The 21,603-nt window shown below is 43.2% G+C and overlaps 1 protein-coding gene across 2 annotated transcripts in view; it reads left to right on the forward strand.

Annotated features, from left to right (window-relative positions):
- The first annotated feature begins 8,159 nt into the window (after nucleotides 1-8,159).
- PPIG (peptidylprolyl isomerase G) overlaps nucleotides 8,160-21,603 on the forward strand; it is a 60,380-nt gene continuing 46,936 nt past the window's right edge. The window contains exon 1 of one of the 2 annotated variants that reach the window (XM_007965281.3): nucleotides 8,160-8,308. The gene's annotated coding sequence lies outside the window, so the exon portion shown is untranslated. Of the gene's footprint in view, nucleotides 8,309-8,404; nucleotides 8,718-21,603 lie in introns of those variants that run through there. The other variant, XM_007965282.3, reaches the window with a different exon arrangement.

The following is a 21,603-nucleotide window of genomic DNA, read 5'->3' on the forward strand; positions in this document are numbered from 1 at the left end:
ATTTTTCTTATTTTTTTTTTAGCGTATACGAAATAACTCTGCCGAGTAGCTTTGAAAGTATGCAAACTCTTACTCTCAATTTCTGCACTTATGTCGTGGAGAGGTACCAGTTCTCAGAACATATTTCTTTTTTACTTATCATGGTATTTTAATCGTCCCAAGATTTGACACTTGACACTTAAAAAAATAATACCACTAATAAATAACCAAAGTGGAATGCTTACCAAAGTTACAACAGACATAATTTTCAGCTGATAATCACTACAACAGAGTAAGACTCTAAAGGCACCAAACTGATATTTGTTGGAATATGCTGTGAAACTTTCTTATTGTGTGGGTTACAGAGGAGGCTCTTGGTTTATGTGGTCACGGTTATCCTCATAAAACCAGTTTTAGCACAGTTTTCTTTTCTTTTTTTGAGACAGGGTCTCACTCTGTATCCCAGGTTGGAGTGCAGTAGTGCGATCTCGGCTCACTGTAACCTCCGCCTCTTGGGTATAAGCGATTCTCCTGCCTCAGCCTCACGAGTAGCTGAGACTACAGGTGCGCACCACCAAGCCTGGCTAAATTTTTGTAGTTTTCGCAGCAACAGGGTTTCTCCACGTTACCCAGGGTGATCTCGAACTCCTGGGCTCAAGCAATCCACCCACCTCAGCCTCCCAAAGTGCTTTGGATTACAGGCATGAGCCACCTTGCCCAGCCTAAATTTTTAATAGTTCTGACAGTCTATGCAAGATGTTGAGGCATGCCCCCCACTGGAAAAAAATTAAAACTTGAAGACTTCCTTCTAGAATTTCCAGTAGCCGATACATATTTATTCTGACATTTCTGAAAATAGAGCAAAAAGAAATTGAATAGGTGCTGGCATTCATCTGACGTATCAGGTTTACTTTATGACTGACTAGTCTTAATACTCCTAGATTTGGGGGTGTATAGGCAGCAGAATATTTTAAATTTTGTTCAAGTAGAATATGGGAAAAATTAGAGTCAAATGAGAATACATTTTTTTTGTCTACTGTCAGTAACCTTCAATTAACCATGAAGACATAGGGAATGGTTAAGCCGTCAAAAATAAAATAGCTTGTTTGTTTGTTTGTTTTTTGAGATGGAGTCTCGGTCTGTTACCCAGGCTGGAGGGCAGTGGCCCAATCTCGGCACACGGCAACCTCCACCTCCTGGGTTCAAGCAATTCTTCTGCCTCAGCCGCCCAAGTAGCTGGGACTACAGGCATGGGCCACCATGCCCAGCTAATTTTTGTATTTTTAGTAGAGAAGGGGTTTCACCATGTTGATCAGGCTGGTCTCAAACTCCTGACCTCAGGTGATCCCCCAGCCTTAGCCTCTCAAATTGCTGGGATGACAAGCGTGAGCCACTGCACCTGGCCTGATTCGATTTCTTCATTAAAAACTTGATTGGTCATTTGACTTCCTTTCTGGCTAGCCTGCTAAGACATAGACATAGTCTCTGATAGCTGCGTCTTAAAAAAAAAAAAAGACAAAGAAAAAGAAAAAAAGAAAAATTAACTTTCATTTGAAGTCTTGTAAAATTTACTAGCTTTCATAGGTTGCCAATATTTACATTGTGGAATATGGTCTTTCACTTTTTGGTTTGGAGATGAACATTTACTCATTAAAACATTGTTTCCCTCAACCAAAGAGCCGTGGTTTTGAGATCTGATACCAATGATGTCCTTGTGAGTTTTATTGCTCTTCCTTTCAAGTTTTCTTCTCAATTACAGGTACAACCAATCCCATGGCTTACTGGGTGATTTATAGCATCTCTGCAATGCACCAAGGGGTATTTTTTTCATCATCTACTGGACTGCAAATTATAGCTCTCAGTGTGTGGAAATAACCACTTGCTTCTTTATGTCTGTAGTGCAATTGCAAGAGCAATAGGTTCAGGACCTATTACTATGTTTTCTAGGTCTTCTAGACTTAGTCACCGATATTGGTTTGCTTTATCAACTTCATCGTCTTAAGAGACCACAAAGTAGGCAGAGTTAGAAAGCAGCAACAGCACATCACATCTCTGTGAGTAAAACCAAGGAGATGCACCCTGAAAACTGTTGCTCTAGCCAAGCCGTAAAAATTACAACACAGGGTGGGTGTGGTGGCTCACGCCTGTAATCCCAGCACTTTGGGAGCCCAAGGTAGGGGAATCATGAGGTCAGGAGTTTGAGACCAGCCTGGCCAATATGGTGAAACCCCATCTCTATTTAAAAAAAAAAAAAAAAAAAAAAAAAACCAGGCCGGACACAGTGGCTCACGCCTGTAATCCCAGCACTTTGGGAGGCCAAGGCAGGCGGATCACGAGGTCAGGAGATCGAGACCATCCTGGCTAACACAGTGAAACCCCGTCTCTACTGAAAATGCAAAAAATTAGCCAGGCGTGGCGGCGGGCGCCTGTAGTCCCAGCTACTTGGGAGGCCGAGGCAGGAGAATGGCGTGAACCCAGGAGGTGGAGCTTGCAGTGAGCCAAGACTGCGCCACAGCACTCCAGCTGTGACTGAGCGAGACTCCATCTCAAAAAAAAAAAAAAAAAAAATTATCCGGGCATGGCAGTGCATGCCTGTAGTCCCAGCTACTTGGGAGGCTGAGGCAGAAGAATCACTTGAACCTGGGAGGTGGAGGTTGCAGTGAGCCAAGATCACACCACTGCACTCCAGCCTGGGCAACAGAGCAAGATTCTGTCTCAACAACAACAACAACAAAATCACACCACAATACATTTTAATATGAAATAAATTATACTGCTACTAATTAGTGTCACTTTCATCTTAGCTTCCAATTTTGGCATTAATATTTATATCAGCGAGGCCAGGAACCGTAGCTCACGCCTGTAATCCCAGCACTTTCGGAGGCTGAGGCAGGCAGATCACCTGAGGTCGGGAGTTGTAGACCACCCTGGCCAACATGGCAAAACCCTGTCTCTACTAAAAAATACAAAAAAAAAAAAAAAAAAAAAAAAAATTCGCCGGGCATGGTAGCATGCACCTGTAGTCCCAGCTACTCGGGAGGCTGAGGCAGGAGAATCACTTGAACCCGGGAGGCGGAGGTTGCAGTGAGCCGAGATTGCACCACTGCACTCCAGCCTGGGCAGCAGAGTGAGACTCTGTCTCAAAAAAAAAAAATTACATCAGTCAAACATGATCCTCAGTCAAAAATATATCATTAACAAAAAGCACTTGGCACTTAACAGATGATTGAAAAATGTCACCCTCCCCACCCTCATTTTTTCTAAAATCTTAGCTGCAGTAAATACTTAATTGTCCTCCCCATCCACCTTTCAGGGGGTGGGAGGTAAATCACATTTAATGTGAACAAGAGACAAAAAGAAAAACCCTTTAGGTACTAGCCTACCCCCCCCGTTTGCCGCTCCAAAGGAAAACCTGTTCTATTCAGTTTTGTTTTCCCACCACTGAGGCAAGCCTTCCTTTCACACTATGAAGACATAAATTACCAACACCAGGTGAAGCCTGACCACTGCAATAATGGTCGCTAAAAGACACTGTCTTCAGGGGACATTAACATCAGACTTCGGAGAAGTAATCTATAGGAAAAATTTAACCCCACAGGAACATTAACCATAAACCCTGCAAAAAGGAAAAAAATCTTGAAAGTCATGGCCAGAACACCGACAGAGTTGGGCTCCATGGCAGCGACTCCATGATTGGCAGAGCCTGTGGGAGTCCACCATCATCTGTCAGTCTGTCCAGTGGTCCATGCCTCAGAGCTCACACAACCGCCTGTACCGAACCTCATGCCTGTAGCAAATGATGCCAATGCAGCAAATGCAACTGGGCGCTGAGACACATCTAGCTTCTGGATGCTCACTTCCTGACAGCTGGCAGCCCACACTTTTTTTTTTTTTAAGTAGCTTTACTGAGATTTAATTTACATCCCATAAAATTCACCCATTTAAAGTGTACAATTCAATGGCTTTTTAGTATATTCACAGAGTTGAGAAACTATCGCTAACATTTAGAACATTTTCATAACTCCAAAAAGAAACCCTGTAACCAGTAGCAGTCACTCCCCATGTCTCCCTCACCTCCTCCTGTCCTCCAATACTCTAGACAACCACTAATCTCAGGCAATAATTTTGTACAGCAGTGATTTGGGTTGCTTGGAACTAGATCAACTGATAATAGATCTGAGATGAAGGTAATCTGAATGCACAGCATAGAAGGGGTTTTCAAACAAATGTGAGAAAAACATAGAGATGAAACAGCATGATCCGAGTCATTGCCTTCCAGTCAAAAAACACCAGGAACGGCCGGGCGCGGTGGCTCAAGCCTGTAATCCCAGCACTTTGGGAGGCCGAGACGGGCGGATCACGAGGTCAGGAGATCGAGACCATCCTGGCTAACACGGTGAAACCCCATCTCTACTAAAAAATACAAAAAAAAACTAGCCAGGTGTGGTGGCGGCGCCTGTAGTCCCAGCTACTCGGGAGGCTGAGGCAGGAGAATGGCGTAAACCCGGAAGGCGGAGCTTGCAGTGAGCTGAGATCCGGCCACTGCACTCCAGCCTGGGCGACAGAGCCAGACTCCGTCTCAAAAAAAAAAAAAAAAAAAAAAAACCACCAGGAACACATATAGTTAAATAAAGTTGGGTTTATTGACTGGTTGCAATGAAGTAGGCTGTATCCTAAGAGGTGTCTCCATAAGAAGGTGGTAGAAAGATGTAATTATAGCATTTAGTCTTGGCCAGGCACAGTGGCTCACGCCTGTAATCCCAGCACTTTGGGAGACTGAGATAGGCAGATCACTTGTGGTCAGGAGCTCCAGACCACCTTGGCCAACATGGTGAAACCCCATCTCTACTAAAAATACAAAAATTAGCTGAGCATGGAGGCACATGCTTATAATCCCAGCTACTTGGGAGGTTGAGGTCGGAGGATCACTTGAACCTGGGAGGCAGAGGTTGCAGTGAGCCAAGACTGCCCCACTGCACTCCAGCCTGGGCAACAGAGCAAGACTCCGTCTCAAAAAAAAATTTTTTTTTTTTAGCCTTGTGTTAAGTGATTTTGGAGAGTTTTAGAGTGGTTTCTCTAGATTGGATGCTGTGAGTAAGCAAGGGTAATTCTGTTTTAATAATTTTGATCTAGAAGGCAGGAAGAATGAACTGAGGTTAAAGCGGTAATTGATAAAGAAACAACCGCCATTCATATCAGCAAGGATAGAGGGATGTTTGGTCTTTTTTTTTTTTTTTTTTTTTTGAGACAGAGTCTCACTCTGTCACCTAGGCTGGAGTGCAGTGGTGCGATCTCGGCTCACTTTAAGCTCTGCCTCCCAGGTTCACGCCATTCTCCTGCCTCAGCCTCCTGAGTAGCTGGGACTACAGGCGCCCACCACCTCGCCCGGCTAGTTTTTTGTAATTTTTAGTAGAGACGGGGTTTCACCGTGTTAGCCAGGATGGTCTCGATCTCCTGACCTTGTGATCTGCCCGTCTCGGCCTCCCAAAGTGCTGGGATTACAGGCTTGAGCCACCGTGTCCGGCTGGTCATTTTTATAGTTTGTACAATGTTCTTGTTTCTGTCTGAAACAAGATTATGGAAGTGTCTGGTTTTATTCTTGATCCATCACAATCAGAGAATGGCATGCTTTTAAAAAAACTAAACATAGTATTGGTGATACAGTAGATAACTATTAATAGAACAAACAATAGTTTGTTGTTGATCAATGGGTAGAAACAAAAAGTTTTATTACTCTAAAGTTAAAGTCACAGGTAAAGTAAAGATTAATTGCAGTAGCCCAGCCAACCTACCTCCCTGCTTCTGGTATCAAATCCCATTCCTCATACTACAGTGACTGAAATGATCTAGGCTAGGCCAAATCTAGTACTTTAGGCCCACAGCCTATTAGATTGGTAGTGGTATCTGGTGTAACAAATAAAGCCAAACATCAGTGATTTAACCCACATCATTTGATTTCTCAGTCATACCACATTCCAATGTGGATATCCCTAGTCAGTGGAAGAGGACTTTTCTCCAAACAAAGATTCAGGGAAGTAGACCTCTTCCACAGGCCCTTCCCCAGGGCCTTAAAACATTCTGGTTCAGCTGACAAAACAGGAAGAGAGGAAATGGAGAAGGCATAGCACTTCACAAACATTTTGGCCTGGATGTAATACACATTATTTCCGCTCACTTTCCACTGACACAAAGTATTTTTTAAATTAAATTAAATTTTATTTATTTTGAGATGGAGTCTTGCTCTGTCACCTAGGCTGGAGTGCAGTGACGCAATCTTGGCTCACTGCAACCTCCACCTCCTGGGTTCAAGAGATTCTCCTGCCTCAGCCTCCCGAGTAGTTGGGATTACAGGCGCCCACCACCGTGCCTGGCTAATTTTTGTTTTTTTAGTAGAGCTGGGGTTTCACCATCTTGTTCAGGCTGGTCTCGAACTCCTGACCTTGTGATCCACCCATCTCGGCCTCCAAAAGTGCTGGGATTACAGGCATGAGACACCACGCCCAGCCCCAAAATGTATTTTTAAATCCTTATCTGTGGGATAATAAATGTTGCTTCAAGACACTAAGATACAAAGGGGACAGCTAAAAAATGTAGTTCTTAGCAGAATAGACACTTCCCAGTGACACCCCTTACTATGTAAGTGGGAGTACAAATTTTGGGGCTGTTACTGCTATGCAAATAAAATACTTCTCTGGCATTTGATGATTCGGGTTGGCAGAAACTCAGATCCTTATGATGTAGTCCCAGCTACTCTGGAGACTAAGGTGGGAGAATCTCTTCACTTCAGGAGTTCAAGTCCATCCTGGGCAACATAGTGAGACCCTGTCTCTTAAAAAAAAAGGAAAAAAAAAGAAGCTATATAGAATTAGACAAGTGAAAAGTTTCGTGATAATCAGTCTATTCTTTCTTCTCTGTGTCAGTTATCCCTTGCTGTGTGACAAAATCATCCCAAAACTTAGCGGCTTAAGCAACACTTATTTATATATATACATACACACACACACACACACACACACACACATGTGTTTAAGCCACTAAGATTTGGGATGATTTTGTCACACAGCAAGGAATAACTAACACAAAGAAGAAAGAATAGACTAATTATGTTCAGTCGTTTTCCTCCTTGGAAGCCAAGGAGGGCGGATCACCTGAGGTCGGGACTTTGTGACCAGTCTGACCATCATGGAAAAATCCCGTCTCTACTAAAAACACAAAAAATCATCCGGGCTAGTCTGTCACCCAGGGGTTGGGGACCCCTTTTTTAAGGTATTGCAGAATTGTTCCTTCCCAACCCCAGCAAAGTGTAAATCCGTTTAATCTCTGAACTGTCTAAAGATGAATATGCTGCTGCTCTCCTGCAACAAAGGGCGATGACTTAAAAGGAGTGGGGGTGGAGAGGTAGAAATGTCCTCTGTTTCACTGCTATGTAAAACTGGTCAAGCCCCTTAGATGCACCACATGCCTGATGTTGATAATTAATTTACCTGATGCAAATAAGTGAAAAATTTAAATGATCATCATTTACGTTGCCTTTAAACGACAGAACAATTTAAGTTCTCTAGTTAGCTAGTTCCTTTAAAACACACCCCACATCCCCACCAGAATCGCTGCCAATCCCTCCTGCCCAAACAGCAATGGTTATTTATTTCTAACATAATCCGGGAACCCTTGCCCCTTAAAATAATTAAATGATATATGCCATATTTTCTCTAGAAGGCACTAGATTTGGCATCAAAAGACTTACTTTGGTATTCAAGAACAGTGTTTGAGGAGGAGGCATTTATCTTCCCTGAGCCTCAATTTCTTTATCTGTAAAACTACAAAGAACACCAAAGTTCTTTGTAATTTCTTCCTCTTTCCTCAAACAACACTTTGCTTATTACTGCGTTTTTGGAACTTGTATCCTAGCGTTAAGTGGAAGCTTAACCTGAAGCTCCATGAAGGTAGGCCTTCCTTTCTGATAACCTAGCGTAAGATCAATAAATGTTTATTAAATGAGGCACTTCATTTCACGAAGGATATGGCATTGGTTACAAACGTTCCCAGTCAACGCATCCACAAAGCATTACGCTACCTATTAACCAGATATTTAAAAGGCACCAAAATCCTAGAAGTCCTAGGAGGGCGTGGTGACGCAAGCAGGTGAACGCTGGCAGATGCCGACAACCCACTCCTGACGCGCTTCCGGTGCGACGCTGTGCCTCCACGCCAGGACTGAGTTGTGGGGGAGGGAGGCGGTTAGTGGGCTTTAGCGCCTTTTCTGGCGGCGGTAGATTTGAAGCGCTTCAAAGGACCGTATCCAGAGAAGAGGAAAACTCTACCGGTGCAGGTAAGTGGTGTGAGGCTCATGTTGTTCTGGTGGCGTCATTTCAGCAGTCCCTGGGTACGAAAGCGGGAAGGGCCTGGGAAGAGGGGCGGAGCCGGCGCGGCTGACCAGGCCGGGTTAACCGTCTTTCCCTCGAGGTATCGGGGCTGCTTGGGCCCAGAGGAGGTCCCTGAGGACCGCAGCAGTGCCTTTGCCGCTGTTGCAGTAGGAGAAGGCTTGCAGTGGAGCCCTAGGGCCTGGGGACGGTCCTTTCTCTGCCAACCCCCGCCCTCCCCACTCAGGCGCACACCTCCCTCACTGACGCATTTTGCCGCACAAGCTGTAACATGGCGGCAGCGACTGCGGCCTGAACTCTAGGGAGCCGGGTTGATTTTTAAAGCTTCAAAATCCTAAGACTGAGCACTGTTGCGGGGTAGGTGGCGGGACTGGTGGGGAAGGGGGAGACACAGCCTGACGTCCTGTCAGGGTAGGGTTGGAGAGTGACGGGCGAAGAACCTTGAATCACAGGGATTAAAATTGAAGACTAGCTTTCCTCCTCTTTCGACCTTTTCCTCTCACAGCATAGTGGCTGTCGTGCAGTTAAGTGGCAGAGGCCACTTTGTTAAGCATTTTTGTAAAACTCAAGTCCAGGTCTTGAGCTCTCGCGAAGTTCTCCTGTGTTTGGGAGGAGCTGTGAGCCGCTCAGGCCTTTTAGAAGGAGATAAGTACTCTTTTGGAGGAAGGTGATGATTTCGGAGCTCAGTATGCCCGAAGGGAAAGTATGCTAATTTGGCTCTTGTTCAGTCTTTTTTTTTTTTTTTTTTTTTTGTTGACACGGAGAGTCTCGCTCTGTCGCCTAGGCTGGAGTGCAGTGGAGCGATCTCGGCTCACTGCAACCTCCGCCTCCCGGGTTCAAGTGATTCATCTGCCTCAGCCTCCCAAGTAGCTGGGGCTACAGGCACGTGCCACCATGCCCGGCTAATTTTTTGTGTTTTTAGTAGAGACGGGTTTTCACCGTGTTAGCCAGGATGGTCTCGATCTCCTGACCTCGTGATCCACCCACCTCGGCCTCCCAAGGTGCTGGGATTACAGGCGTGAGCCACCGCGCCCGGCCGGCTCATGTTTAGTCTTAAGGAGCAAAGTCTAGATGTGCTGGCAAGGAGTATGCACAGTCGTTTTGGAAATGCTATAAAAGCACCATTTTGTGCATTGATTTTAATTTCTTCCCACGATAGCACTTTCTGTGTGTAACCAAAATTTTGCGGTAGTGAACACGAATACAAAAGTATTTGCTTTTGTAGTTTGGTACTAACATAGTTGTCCAAAGAATAATTAGATGTTTTAGAAATTAGGGGGGCCTGATACTAACTTTCAGTAGCTAAACCAGGAAAAGAGAGAGAGAGAGTGTGTGTGTGTGTGTGTATGTGTGTGTCGGTCACACACATGTTTTTGTCTTGTGTATTCCCATTTGGTAACAGGATGACCAATAATTGCTACTTCGTAACAATGACGGGTGGAGGAGTGAACATTTTATAAATTTTGAAATCGTGCTATAAAATCCGGAAAAGATACATTTAGAATGGCTACTTCTCTCATGTTTTTAATATATCCTGAAAATTTACCCGTTTTAGCACTCCTTTTTTTTTACGTTACCCAATTGGGACGGAATTATTTCTATAACGAATTACATGGTTCTGTGTCTTAAACAAGAGTTCATTGTACATTGTTTCACTGTTTCTTTATGATTCAGAATTATTGATGCTCCGAGATCCTATAGGGTCTTGTAGGATTCTGCACGTTTGAATTGTTGCGTTTCCTTCTTAAGGCTTTTGTCTTCTCTCCTGGCAGTTGTCAGGGTTGCCTTCCCCTGCTGTCAGGAGTGTATAAGTATGTAAACTTACTAGGTTAGAAAAATATGGACTTTCTGGCCCAATCATCTTTCTGAGCTTCAGTTTCTTCACTTACCTGCCAAATGATATTTTGATCTCCACGTTCCGTCAACTATGGACTTGAGAATTAAATACTCAGGTTCGTTAAAATTGTGTGTGAAATTGACTTTCATTAACTCAGTGGTTCCTTTATGAGTGAAGAGTGTTCATTGCATTTATTTTTAACCATGTAGTCAATGTACTGTGGTGCTTATTGTGGTCTTGCAGTGTTGGTGGCTTCTGCATATTTTTGATATTTTGCCTTAAATTAGATTTTCTGTGAGGCAGCATCCTCTTCTTTATACAGAGAGAAAGTGGAAGCCATTCATAATAAAGTACTTCTATTAGGGCACTATCTGGGGTTAATTCTTTAGTAGTTTCCCCTTTTAGTTTGGCTTTTTTCCTTATTAGTTTATAAGTAGAGTGTTTAAACATAATTACAGCATACTATTTTTAGAATCCCAGTGTACTAAGATGTCATGAAGGAATACATAGATAATTAATGCAAATGACCTGAAGAATTTGTTGCAAGTCTTTCTGTTGCACTATGGCATTGCGTGTTTTTTGCTTTTATTTATTTATTTTTCAGACAGAATCTTGCTCTGTCGCCCAGGCTGGAGTGCAGTGGCACGATCTCAGCTCACTGCAGCCTCCACCTCCTGAGTTCAAGTGTTCTCGTGCCTCAGCCTCCCTAGTAGCTGGGATTACAGGCACCCACCACCGCTGGGTAATTTTTAGTAGAGACAGGGTTTCACAAACATGTTGGCTACACTGGTCTCAAATTCCTGACCTGAAGTGATCCGTCCTGCTTGGCCTCCCAAAGTGCTGGGATTACAGGCGTGAGCCACTGTGCCCAGCCTACTTTTTGCTTTTTTTTTTTTTTTTTTTTTTGAGACGGAGTCTTGCTCTGTCGCCCGGGCTGGAGTGCAGTGGCCGGATCTCAGCTCACTGCAAGCTCCGCCTCCCGGGTTTACGCCATTCTCCTGCCTCAGCCTCCCGAGTAGCGAGTAGCGGGGACTACAGGCGCCCGCCACCTCGCCCGGCTAGTTTTTTGTGTTTTTAGTAGAGATGGGGTTTCACCGTGTTAGCCAGGATGGTCTCGATCTCCTGACCTCGTGATCCGCCCGTCTCGGCCTCCCAAAGTGCTGGGATTACAGGCTTGAGCCACCGCGCCCGGCCTTTTTTTTTTTTTGAGATGGAGTCTCGCTCTCTTGCCCAGACTGGAGGGCAGTGGCGTGATCTCAGCTCACTTCAACCTCCAGCTCCTAGTTGGAAGTGATTCTTCTGCCTTAGCCTCCTGAGTAGCTGGGATTACAGGCATGTGCCACCAAGCCCAGCTAATTTTTGTATTTTTAATGGAGAGGGGGTTTCACCATGTTGGTCAGGCCCAAACTCCTGACCTTGTGATCTGCCTACGTTAGCCTCCTAAAGTGCTGGGATTACAGACGTCAGCCACCGCGCCTGGCCCTTTTTGCTTTTAATGTTAGGACTAAACTTCAATTTTCATGTTGCTTAAGTGTTGGTGATTTTCCCTGGTTTAATGCATAAATGGTCACCATATGAACTCGGGGTATTTTTATTTCTGTAGGGCAAAACTTGCATCTTGAAATTTACTACAGACGGTATTCAGAGAAAACTGCTGTTTTGGGGAGTTTGTACTTCTAGCAGCAGACAAAACTTTTGAACTTTGTTTTAGAATGTTGGCTTAAAATGATCACACACTTATTGAAATTTGATTATATAACACTTACTTATAAATATAAAAATCAATCTTTGATATTAAAATGATTATTTTGAAAACATGAATGATGGCCGGATGTGGCGGTTCATACCTGTAATCCCAGCACTTTGGGAGGCCGAGGCGGATGGATCACCTGAGGTCAGGAGTTCCAGACCAACCTGACCAACATGGAGAAACCCCATCTTAGCTGGGCGTTGGTGGCGCATGCCTGTAATCCCAACTACTTGGGAGGCTGAGGCAGGAGAATCGCTTGAACCCGGGAGGTGGAGGTTGCGGTGAGCTGAGATCGTGCCATTGCACTCCAGCCTGGGAAACAAGAGCGAAACTCCGTCTGAAAAAATTAAAAATAAAAATAAAAGCATGAATGATTCCTTAACTCATTTTAAAAATGAATGAAGCATATTTGTGTATGCGCGTATATATACTAAGCTCCTGTTAGTTACTGTATACATTTTAGCTTAAGGTTTATTTATAATTAAACCATTGAATCATGGTTATATGGTGAAAAGTAATATTAAGCCATATGTGGAATGTTTATGAGTAAACTGGTTTTTACCTTGAAGTTGTAGAAAGTACTAAATCAGGCCGGGCGCGGTGGCTCAAGCCTGTAATCCCAGCACTTTGGGAGGCCGAGACGGGCGGATCATGAGGTCAGGAGATCGAGACCATCCTGGCTAACACGGTGAAACCCCGTCTCTACTAAAAAATACAAAAAACTAGCTGGGTGAGGTGACGGGCGCCTGTAGTCCCAGCTACATGAGAGGCTGAGGCAGGAAAATGGCGTAAACCTGGGAGGCGGAGCTTGCAGTGAGCTGAGATCCGGCCACTGCACTCCAGCCCGGGCAACAGAGCAAGACTCCGTCTCAAAAAAAAGAGAAAGTACTAAATCAGAACTTCTGCTTTTTTCCGTTTGTGAACTTGAACCAGTCATTTCATCTCTTTTGTCCTCTTGTTCTTGATCTATAAAATCAGAAGATTGGACCAGATTATCTCTTAGAGTTCCTTGAAACTCCAAATGTTCTTATTTTTTTACATAGAAATTACTGGATTGAATAATGGGGTTAGAACTGTGTATATATCTCTCTCTGAAAACAGTGGGGGTAAATTTTTTTTCCTTTTTGTTTTTGGTTTTGGTAAATTTATTACTATAAGAACTTAGATAAGGCTGTGTGCGGTGGCTCATGCCTGTAATCCCAACACTTTGGGAGGCCGAGGTGGGTGGATCTCCTGAGGTGAGGAGTTCAACACCAGCCTGACGAACATGGAGAAACCCTGTCTCTGCTAAAAATACAAATTTAGCTGGGCATGGTGGCACATGCTACTCGGGAGGCTGAGGCAGGAGAATCGCTTGAACCCAGGAGGCAGAGGTTGCAGTGAGCCGAGATCGTGCCATTGCACTTCAGCCTGGGCAACAAGAACGAAACTCCCTCTCAAAAAAAAAAAAACAAACAAACTTAGATAATTGCAAGTACAATATTAAGAGTATTAGCCATGAGTTCCCACTTAGTATTTACTTTTGTCGTTTGGTACTGACATAGATGTATTATATTTTTATGTCTCTCAGATCATATATGTAATAAGAGCATAATATCCTTGTTTAACACTGAATTAGGCAACATCATGGGTTATCACTGTAAGTTTTCTCGACGACTTAAGAATTTCAGAATTGTCTGTACACTGTTAATCATGTTGTTACCAGTGCAGTGATTTGCATCAGGGTAATTTGTGTCCATCAGAAACATCAATGGAAGGGACACTATATGAAGTAGCATAATTGTCTTTCCTAACACTCAGCTCAGAATGTTAGCGTGTTTTTACTTTATTCATTAGCAACTTGGCATTTGTAAATATACTCAAATGTTTTTGACGCAGTGCATTTTCATTGCACTGAATGGATTGCACCATTGCCCTCCAGCCTGGGCAACAAGAGCGAAACTCTGTTTCAACAACAACAAAAAAAAAGAAAAAGAAAAAGAAAAGAAAAAAGAAGCAAGCAGTACATTCAAGAGGATAGGTACTGCATTATAATAGAGTCTAGTTCTGTTCAAGTCTCAATTAACATTCTTTCTAGTTGATAACATCACTGTGCTTGGTGTTGAAGATACAAAGGTTTGGAATTGTTGGAGTTTATAAGAGAGTAACATTTAACAAGGGAGGATCATTTAAACCTTAGAGAGTCAGGGCCGGGTGTGGTGGCTCATGCCTGTAATCCCAGTACTTTGGGAGGCCAAGGCGGGCGGATCACGAGGTCCGGAGATCGAGACCACCTGGCTAACATGGTGAAACCCCATCTCTACTAAAAATAAAAAAAAAAAAAAGTAGCTGGTCATAGTGGCAGGTGCCTGTAGTCCCAGCTACTCTGGAGGCTGAGGCAGGAGAGTGGTGCGAACCCGGGAGGTGGAGCTTGCAGTGAGCCGAGATCGATCCACTGCACTCTAGCCTGGGCAACAGAGCGAGACTCCGTCTCAGGACAAAAAAAAAACCTTAGAGAGTCAGAGTGAAGCTCCCAGAGAGTGAACTCTGGCTAACTAATTATCTGGTTAATTTGCATCTTGAAGGACACATGGTGGGAATCAGTGAGGAGAATCGGAAGGAGCAGAGATTGCTTGGCATCTTAATAGTTAAAAATAATTTACTTAGATAATTTAATAAATTTAATTTAAATTTAATAATTTAATAATTTACTCAGCATATCTACAAAAAATTTATAAAAATTAGCTGGAGATGGCCGGGTGCGGTGGCTCACGCCTATAATCCCAGCACTTTGGGAGGCCGAGATGGGCGGATCACGAGGTCTAGAGATTGAGACCATCCTGGCCAACATGGTGAAACCCCGTCTCTGCTAAAAATACAAAAATTAGCTGGGCGTGGTGGTGCACGCCTGTAGTCCCAGCTACTCAGGAGGCTAAGGCAGGAGAATCACTTGAACATAGCAGGCAGAGGTTGCAGTGAGCCAAGTTCACACCACTGCACTCCAGCCTGGCAACAGAGTGAGACTCTGTCTCAAAAAAAAAAAAAGAAAGAAAAATTAGCTGGAGGTGGTGGCTCACGCCTGTAGTCCCAGGTACATGGGAGGCTGAGGTAGGAGGACTGCTTGAGCCACTGCACTCCAGGCTGCGGTGAGCTGTGATCATACCACTGTACTCCAGCCTGAGCGGCATAGCGAGATCCTGTCTCTAAAAATAGAAAGAATTTACTTTCTGTTCTTTCTAGATTAGAAACTCGGTGCTGTGCTGACTTCCTCATAATGGGTGAAACTTCCAAATAACTTGTAAATATAATAAAGTTACTGTATGCCTACTTTTAAATGCCATGTCCACTACTATATATTTTAATAGTTAGTGCCTATATTTTTGTCCTCTCATTTAGTCATGTTATTTTAGGATTAATATGGAAAATATTTTATGTATGAAACTACAAGAATACGCTTTTTTTACACATAAACTGATTACCTCTTACTGACATTTTTTGTGAAATGTATTTGTTGCAGAAGTTTAAAAATGATAGCACTTCCTGATATTTTAAAATTGTATTACCTTATCATTGAAATACAAAAGTGACTATATTGTTGATAAATATTAAAAATAACATTTAATCACCTGCATAGAAAAAACAATATAATAAAAGTATTAAAAGCTATAGCTAAGTTTTAGAATTTTGTGCGTTTTGTATGATTTTTTCAGTGAGCTTATTAGCTTCATTGCTTATCTTATTAATGATGTAGTTTCATTATAAAAAAATAGATTCAGTATATTATACTTAAATTTCTGAAGGAGTCAGGCAGGTGAGGTAAGTACATGAGGTCAAGTAGACAATAAATTATAACAGCTAATAAGCAATAGCTAGAACTAGGTCAAACTAGAACATATATATGTCATCTTTTGGGAGCAGACTATGCTGATTGCTGTATAGAAATGGGACACAGTGCCAGATATGGTGGTTTTTTTTGTTTTTGTTTTTTTTCCAGAAAAATTTGGCTGGGCGCAGTGGCTCACACCTGTAATCCCAGCACTTTGGGAGGCCGAGGCGGGCGGATCACGAGGTCAAGAGATCGAGACCAGCCTAGCCAAGATGGTGAAACCCCATCTCTACTAAAAATAAAAAATTAGCCGGGCGTGGTGGCACGCGCCTGTAGTCTCAGCTACTCAGGAGACTGAGGGAGGAGAATCCCTTGAACTCGGGAGGCGGAGATTGCAGTGAGCTGAGATCGCGCCTCTGCACTCTATCCTGGGCGACAGAGCAAGACTCCATCTCAAAAAAAAAAAAAAAGAAAAATTTAAGTCTGGATTTTAGCTATAGTTCATAATAAACAAATTTGCAGCAAACAAATCACCCACAGACTACTACACTGAAAATATTTATTATATTCTAGTATTTTTAGACAATTCATGATTTTTTTTTTTTTTTTTTTTGACAAGAGTCTCACTCTATTGCCCAGGCTGGAGTGTAGTGGCGTGATGACTGCTCGCTGCAACCTCAACCTCTTGGGCTCAAACGATCCTCCCACCTCAGCTTCACCCAGCTAATTATCATTTTTTTTTATAGAGATGGGGTCTTGCTGTTGTCCAGGCTGGTCATGGATATTTTATTTAAAATTGTAAGGGCTTAATTTTCACCTGGATCGTATTTTTGGTATCTCCCAGCATTATTTTTTCTCTTTACTTTTACTTGAAAAAAACGAAAAAATTGACCAGATGGTTGTCTTACTGCATCTGGTTTCAGATTTCTTTTTTCTTTTTTGTTTTTTTGAGACGGAGTCTTGCTCTGTCGCCCAGGCTGGAGCTCAGTGGTGCAGTCTCGACTCACTACAAGCTCCGCCTCCAGCTAATTTTGTATTTTTAGTAGAGAGGGAGTTTCTCCATGTTGAGGCTGGTCTGGAACTCCTGACCTCAGGTGATCCGCCCGCCTTAGCCTCCCAAAGTGCTGGGATTACAGGCGTGAGCCACTGCACCTGGCCAGATTTTTTTTTTCTGATAGAGATGGGTTCTCACTATGTTCACCATGCTGGTCTTGAACTCCTGGGCTCAAGTGATTCTCCTGCCTTGGCCCCCCAAAGTGCTGGGGTTACAGGCGTGAACCACCATGCCCACCACGATTTCAGATATTATTTAAAAATCCAGGAAATCATAGAGGAAAGAGGATATCCTGTTTCTGATTAGTAATTAGTAACCTTTTATAATGATTAGTAATCAGTAGCATTTCAGTAATGTTAGCGACACGGCATGTGAGCCATCTTTTGTTGTCACCATTGTGCTTCATTAACTACTAATAAAACATTTACATATTCAAGGAATTTGTGTAGTAATTTTAATAGTAATTTGCTACCTTTCATCTTTCCTGGATTTGAGGCATATGTGATTTGTCATTTCAGGAAAACTTAATTTTTTTTTTTTTGAGACAGAGTCTCACTCTGTCGTCCAGGCTAGAGTGCAGTGGTGCAGTCTCGGCTCACTGCAAACTCTGCCTCCCAGGTTCACGCCATTCTCCTGCCTCAGCCTCCGGAGTAGCGGCACGCTCACCACCACGCCCAGCTAATTTTTTGTATTTTTTAGTAGAGACAGGGTTTCACTGTGTTAGCCAGGATGGTCTCGATCTCCTGACCTCGTGATCCACTGCCTCGGCCTCCCAGAGTGCTAGGATTACAGGCATGAGCCACCACACTTGGCTAGGAAAACTAATTTTAATCAGTTTCTATGAAAAGTGTATCCTTGAGTGATAGAATCTAAGTACATCTTATAGCCATTTCCACACCTGTACATTATAATGTTGGAAGAGTGTGTGTGTATAAATAAATATCTTAGAAATTTTTTCTTTATAGTAGCAGTACATTTATTATTTTATTTATTTATTTATTTATTTATTTTGAGACAGAGTCTTGCTCTTGTCATCCAGGATGGAGTGCAATGGCACAATCTCGGCTCACTGCAACCTCTGCCTCCCAGGCTCAAGTGATTTTCCTGCCTCAGCCTCACAAGTAACTGGGATTACAGGCACCCACCACCATGCCTGGCTATTTTTTTGTATTTTTAGTAGAGGTGGGATATCACCGCATTGGTCAGACTGGTCATGAACTCCTGACCTCAGATGATCCGCCCACCTTGGCCTCCCAAAGTAGCAGCACATTTGTTAAAGAAAACTAGAAAGAAGTAGTGAGGCAAAAGCCCTCTCCAGTCTCACAGACAGACACAATAATGATTATTTCCTTTCACTCTTTTTTTTTTCTTCTTGTAAATCTTTGCCTGAGCTTGAGGATTGGGAGTAGTTTACACACAATCATAATGATATTGCATATGCTGTTTTATATCTTGATTATTTTTTCAAATTATTAATCTTCGTAAGCATTGCTTTAATTACTGTTGAACCAGAGACAATTTCACTTTTTTGTGATATTATGATAGGTTGTTTTTGATTATATGTTGCTAAAAAGAGCACCAGGATAGCCAACTTTATACCTGAAGGCTTTCTGAATTTAGAGTAGTTCCTCATAATAGATTTCCAACAGTTGAATTTTACTGGTTCGAAGTATAAACACTTATGAATTTCTCATATTCTTAAATTTCAAAGTAGTTGTATATGGTCACTAGTAGTAGTGTAAATCCCTGTTTCTCTGCATTTGTACATGTGTTGAGAGTTATTCTTTTAAAAGATCTTTGCTCATTGATAGGCAAAAAAAAAAAAAAAAAAAACCCAAAAGCCCATTTCATTACTACTTTTTTAAAAATAACTTTTTCCTAATTACAAAATTGAAGAAAAATTGGAAAACAAATACATTAAAAATTACTCTTGGCCGGGCGCGGTGGCTCAACCCTGTAATCCCAGCACTTTGGGAGGCCGAGACGGGCGGATCACGAGGTCAGGAGATCAAGACCATCCTGGCTAACACAGTGAAACCCCATCTCTACTAAAAAATATAAAAAACTAGCCAGGCGTGGTGGCGGGCGCCTGTAGTCCCAGCTACTCGGGAGGCTGAGGCAGGAGAATGGCGTAAACCCGGGAGGCAGAGCTTGCAGTGAGCTGAGATCCGGCCACTGCAGTCCAGCCCGGGCTACAGAGCAAGACTCTGTCTCAAAAAAAAAAAAAAAATTACTCTTAAACCCGTGGCCCACATATGATGATTGTTAACATTATGGTGTAAATCCTGTCTTTTTAATGTGCTTACTCTAATATGTGTGAAATTGGCATTTTATTGTCTATATTGTTTACTAACTTGCTTTTTTCACTGGGTATGAATATTTTGTCGTTCATGAACAATCTGATAGTTTTTCTTCTTCAGTTTTATTCTTTTTCTTTTTTTTTTTCCTTGAGACAGAGTCTCTGTCACCCAGGTTGGAGTACAGTGGCACAATCTCGTCTCACTGCAACCTCCACCTCCTGGGTTTAAGAGATTCTCCTGTCCTAGCCTCCCAAGTAACTGGGATTACAGGTGCGCATCACCACACCTAGCTAATTTTTTTGTATTTTTAGTGGAGACAGAGTTTCACCGTGTTGGGCTCCTGACCTCAAGTGGTGCCTTGGCCTCGCAAAGTGCTGGGATTACAGGCATGAGCTACCATGCCCGGCAGATGTGATGTGATGTGATGTGATGTGATGTGATGTGATGTGATGTGATGTGATGTGATATTATGTTATGTTATTTTGAGACGGAGTCTCACTCTGTTGCCCAGGCTGGAGTCCGGTGGTGTAATCTCAGCTCACTACAATCTCCACCTCCTGGGTTCAAGCAATTCTCCTGCCTCAGCCTCCTGAGTAGCTGGGATTACAGGTGCCCACCACCTCATGCAGCTAATTTTTGTATTTTTAGTAGAGATGAAGTTTGCCAGGTTGGCCAGGCTGTTCTGGAACACTTGACCTCAGGTGGTCCACCTGCCTCAGAGTGCTGGAATTATAGGCGTGAGCCACTGCGTCTGGCCTATTCATTTTTATAGTAAGTTTTTTCAGTGTCTTAAAAGTTTCCCTTTTCTCAATTTTTAATTTTTGTGGGTACATAGTAGATATATTTATTTATAGGTTATGTGAGACATTTTGATACAGGCATGCAATGCATAATGATCACATTAGACTGAATGGGGTATCCATCTCCTCAAGCATTTATCCTTTTTGTTACAAACAATCCAATTATATTCTTTATTTTTAAATATACAATTAAATTACTTTTGACTATCGTGAGTCACCCTATTGTGCTAGCAAACACTAGGTTTTATTTATTCTTAACTATTTTTTTGCACCCATTACCATCCTCACTTCCATCCCCCATTACCCTCTCAAGTGTCTAATAACCGTCTCTCTACTCTCTTATCTCCAAGAATTCCATTGTTTTTATTTTTAGCTCCCACAAATAAGTGAGAACATGTGAAGTTTGTCCTTCTGTACCTGGCTTATTTTACTTACTATAATGACCTTCCAGTTCCATCCATGTTGTTCCAGATGACAGGATCTTATTCTTTTTAATGGTTAAATGGTACTCCCTTGTGTATATGTATCACAGTTTTTTTGTTTTGTTTTTTGTTTTTGAGACCGAATTTCGCTCTTGTTGCCCAGGCTGGAGTGCAGTGGCGCAATCTCCGCTCACTGCGACCTCCACCTCCCGGGTTCAAGCGATTCTCCTGCCTCAGCCTTCCTGAGTAGCTGGGATTATAGGTATGCACCACTACACCCAGCTAATTTTGTATTTTTAGTAGAGATGGGGTTTCTCCGTGTTCATCAGGCTGGTCTCGAACTCCCAACCTCAGATGATCCGCTCGCCTCGGCCTCTGAAAGTACTGGGATGACAGGCGTGAGCCACTGCGCCCAGCCTTTGTGTGTTTTTTTTGTTTTGTTTTGTTTTGTTTTGTTTTGTTTTGTTTAGACGAAGTCTCACTCTTGCCCAGGCTGGAGTGCAGTGGCGCGATCTTGGCTGACTGCAACCTCTCTCTGCCCCCTGGGTTCCAGAAATTTTCCTGCCTCAGCCTCCCAGGTAGCTGGGATTACACGCACACATCACCACGCCCTGCTAAATTTTGTATTTTTAGTAGAAACGGGGTTTTACCACGTTGGCCAGGCTGGTCTCAAACTCCCGACCTCAAATGATCCGCCCGCCTTGGACTTCCAAAGTGCTGGGATTACAGGCATGAGCCTTCGCACCTGCCTGAAAATTCTGTTTTGAGTGGCCTGAACCCCCAGATCCCGGGGAAACCTTGGCCTTGGGGAAAAGCAGATGGTGCCAGAGGTAATGCCAGCAGAAATCTCACCTCACCTCCTTCAGGCTGCTCAGTGAGGTAGGAAAGCCAAGAACTTTCTTGTAACACTCAGCAGCCTGAAGGGCCTCACTCCGCATGAAACCTCAGGAAAATTGAAGACTTGAAGGCTCCAGGAGTCACCTATGCAGCAATCCCCCAACCGTGTCTGCCTTTGGAACCACCCAACCAGCACTAATATCTCTTCTGGTCCATTTTTTTTCTTAGACAGAGTCTTACTCTTCCACCCAGGCCCAGGCTGGAGTGCTGTGGCACAATCTCAGCTCACTGCAATTTCTGCCTCCCGGGTTTAAGCGGTTCTCCTGCCTCAGTCTCCTGAGAGTAGCCCGGACTACAGGCATGCGCCATTATGCTCAGCTCATTTTTGTATTTTTAGTAGAGACGGGATTTCACCATGTTGGCCAGGCTGGTCTTGAA

Source organism: Chlorocebus sabaeus, chromosome 10, assembly GCF_047675955.1.
Source record: "Chlorocebus sabaeus isolate Y175 chromosome 10, mChlSab1.0.hap1, whole genome shotgun sequence".
Lineage (NCBI taxonomy): Eukaryota > Metazoa > Chordata > Mammalia > Primates > Cercopithecidae > Chlorocebus > Chlorocebus sabaeus.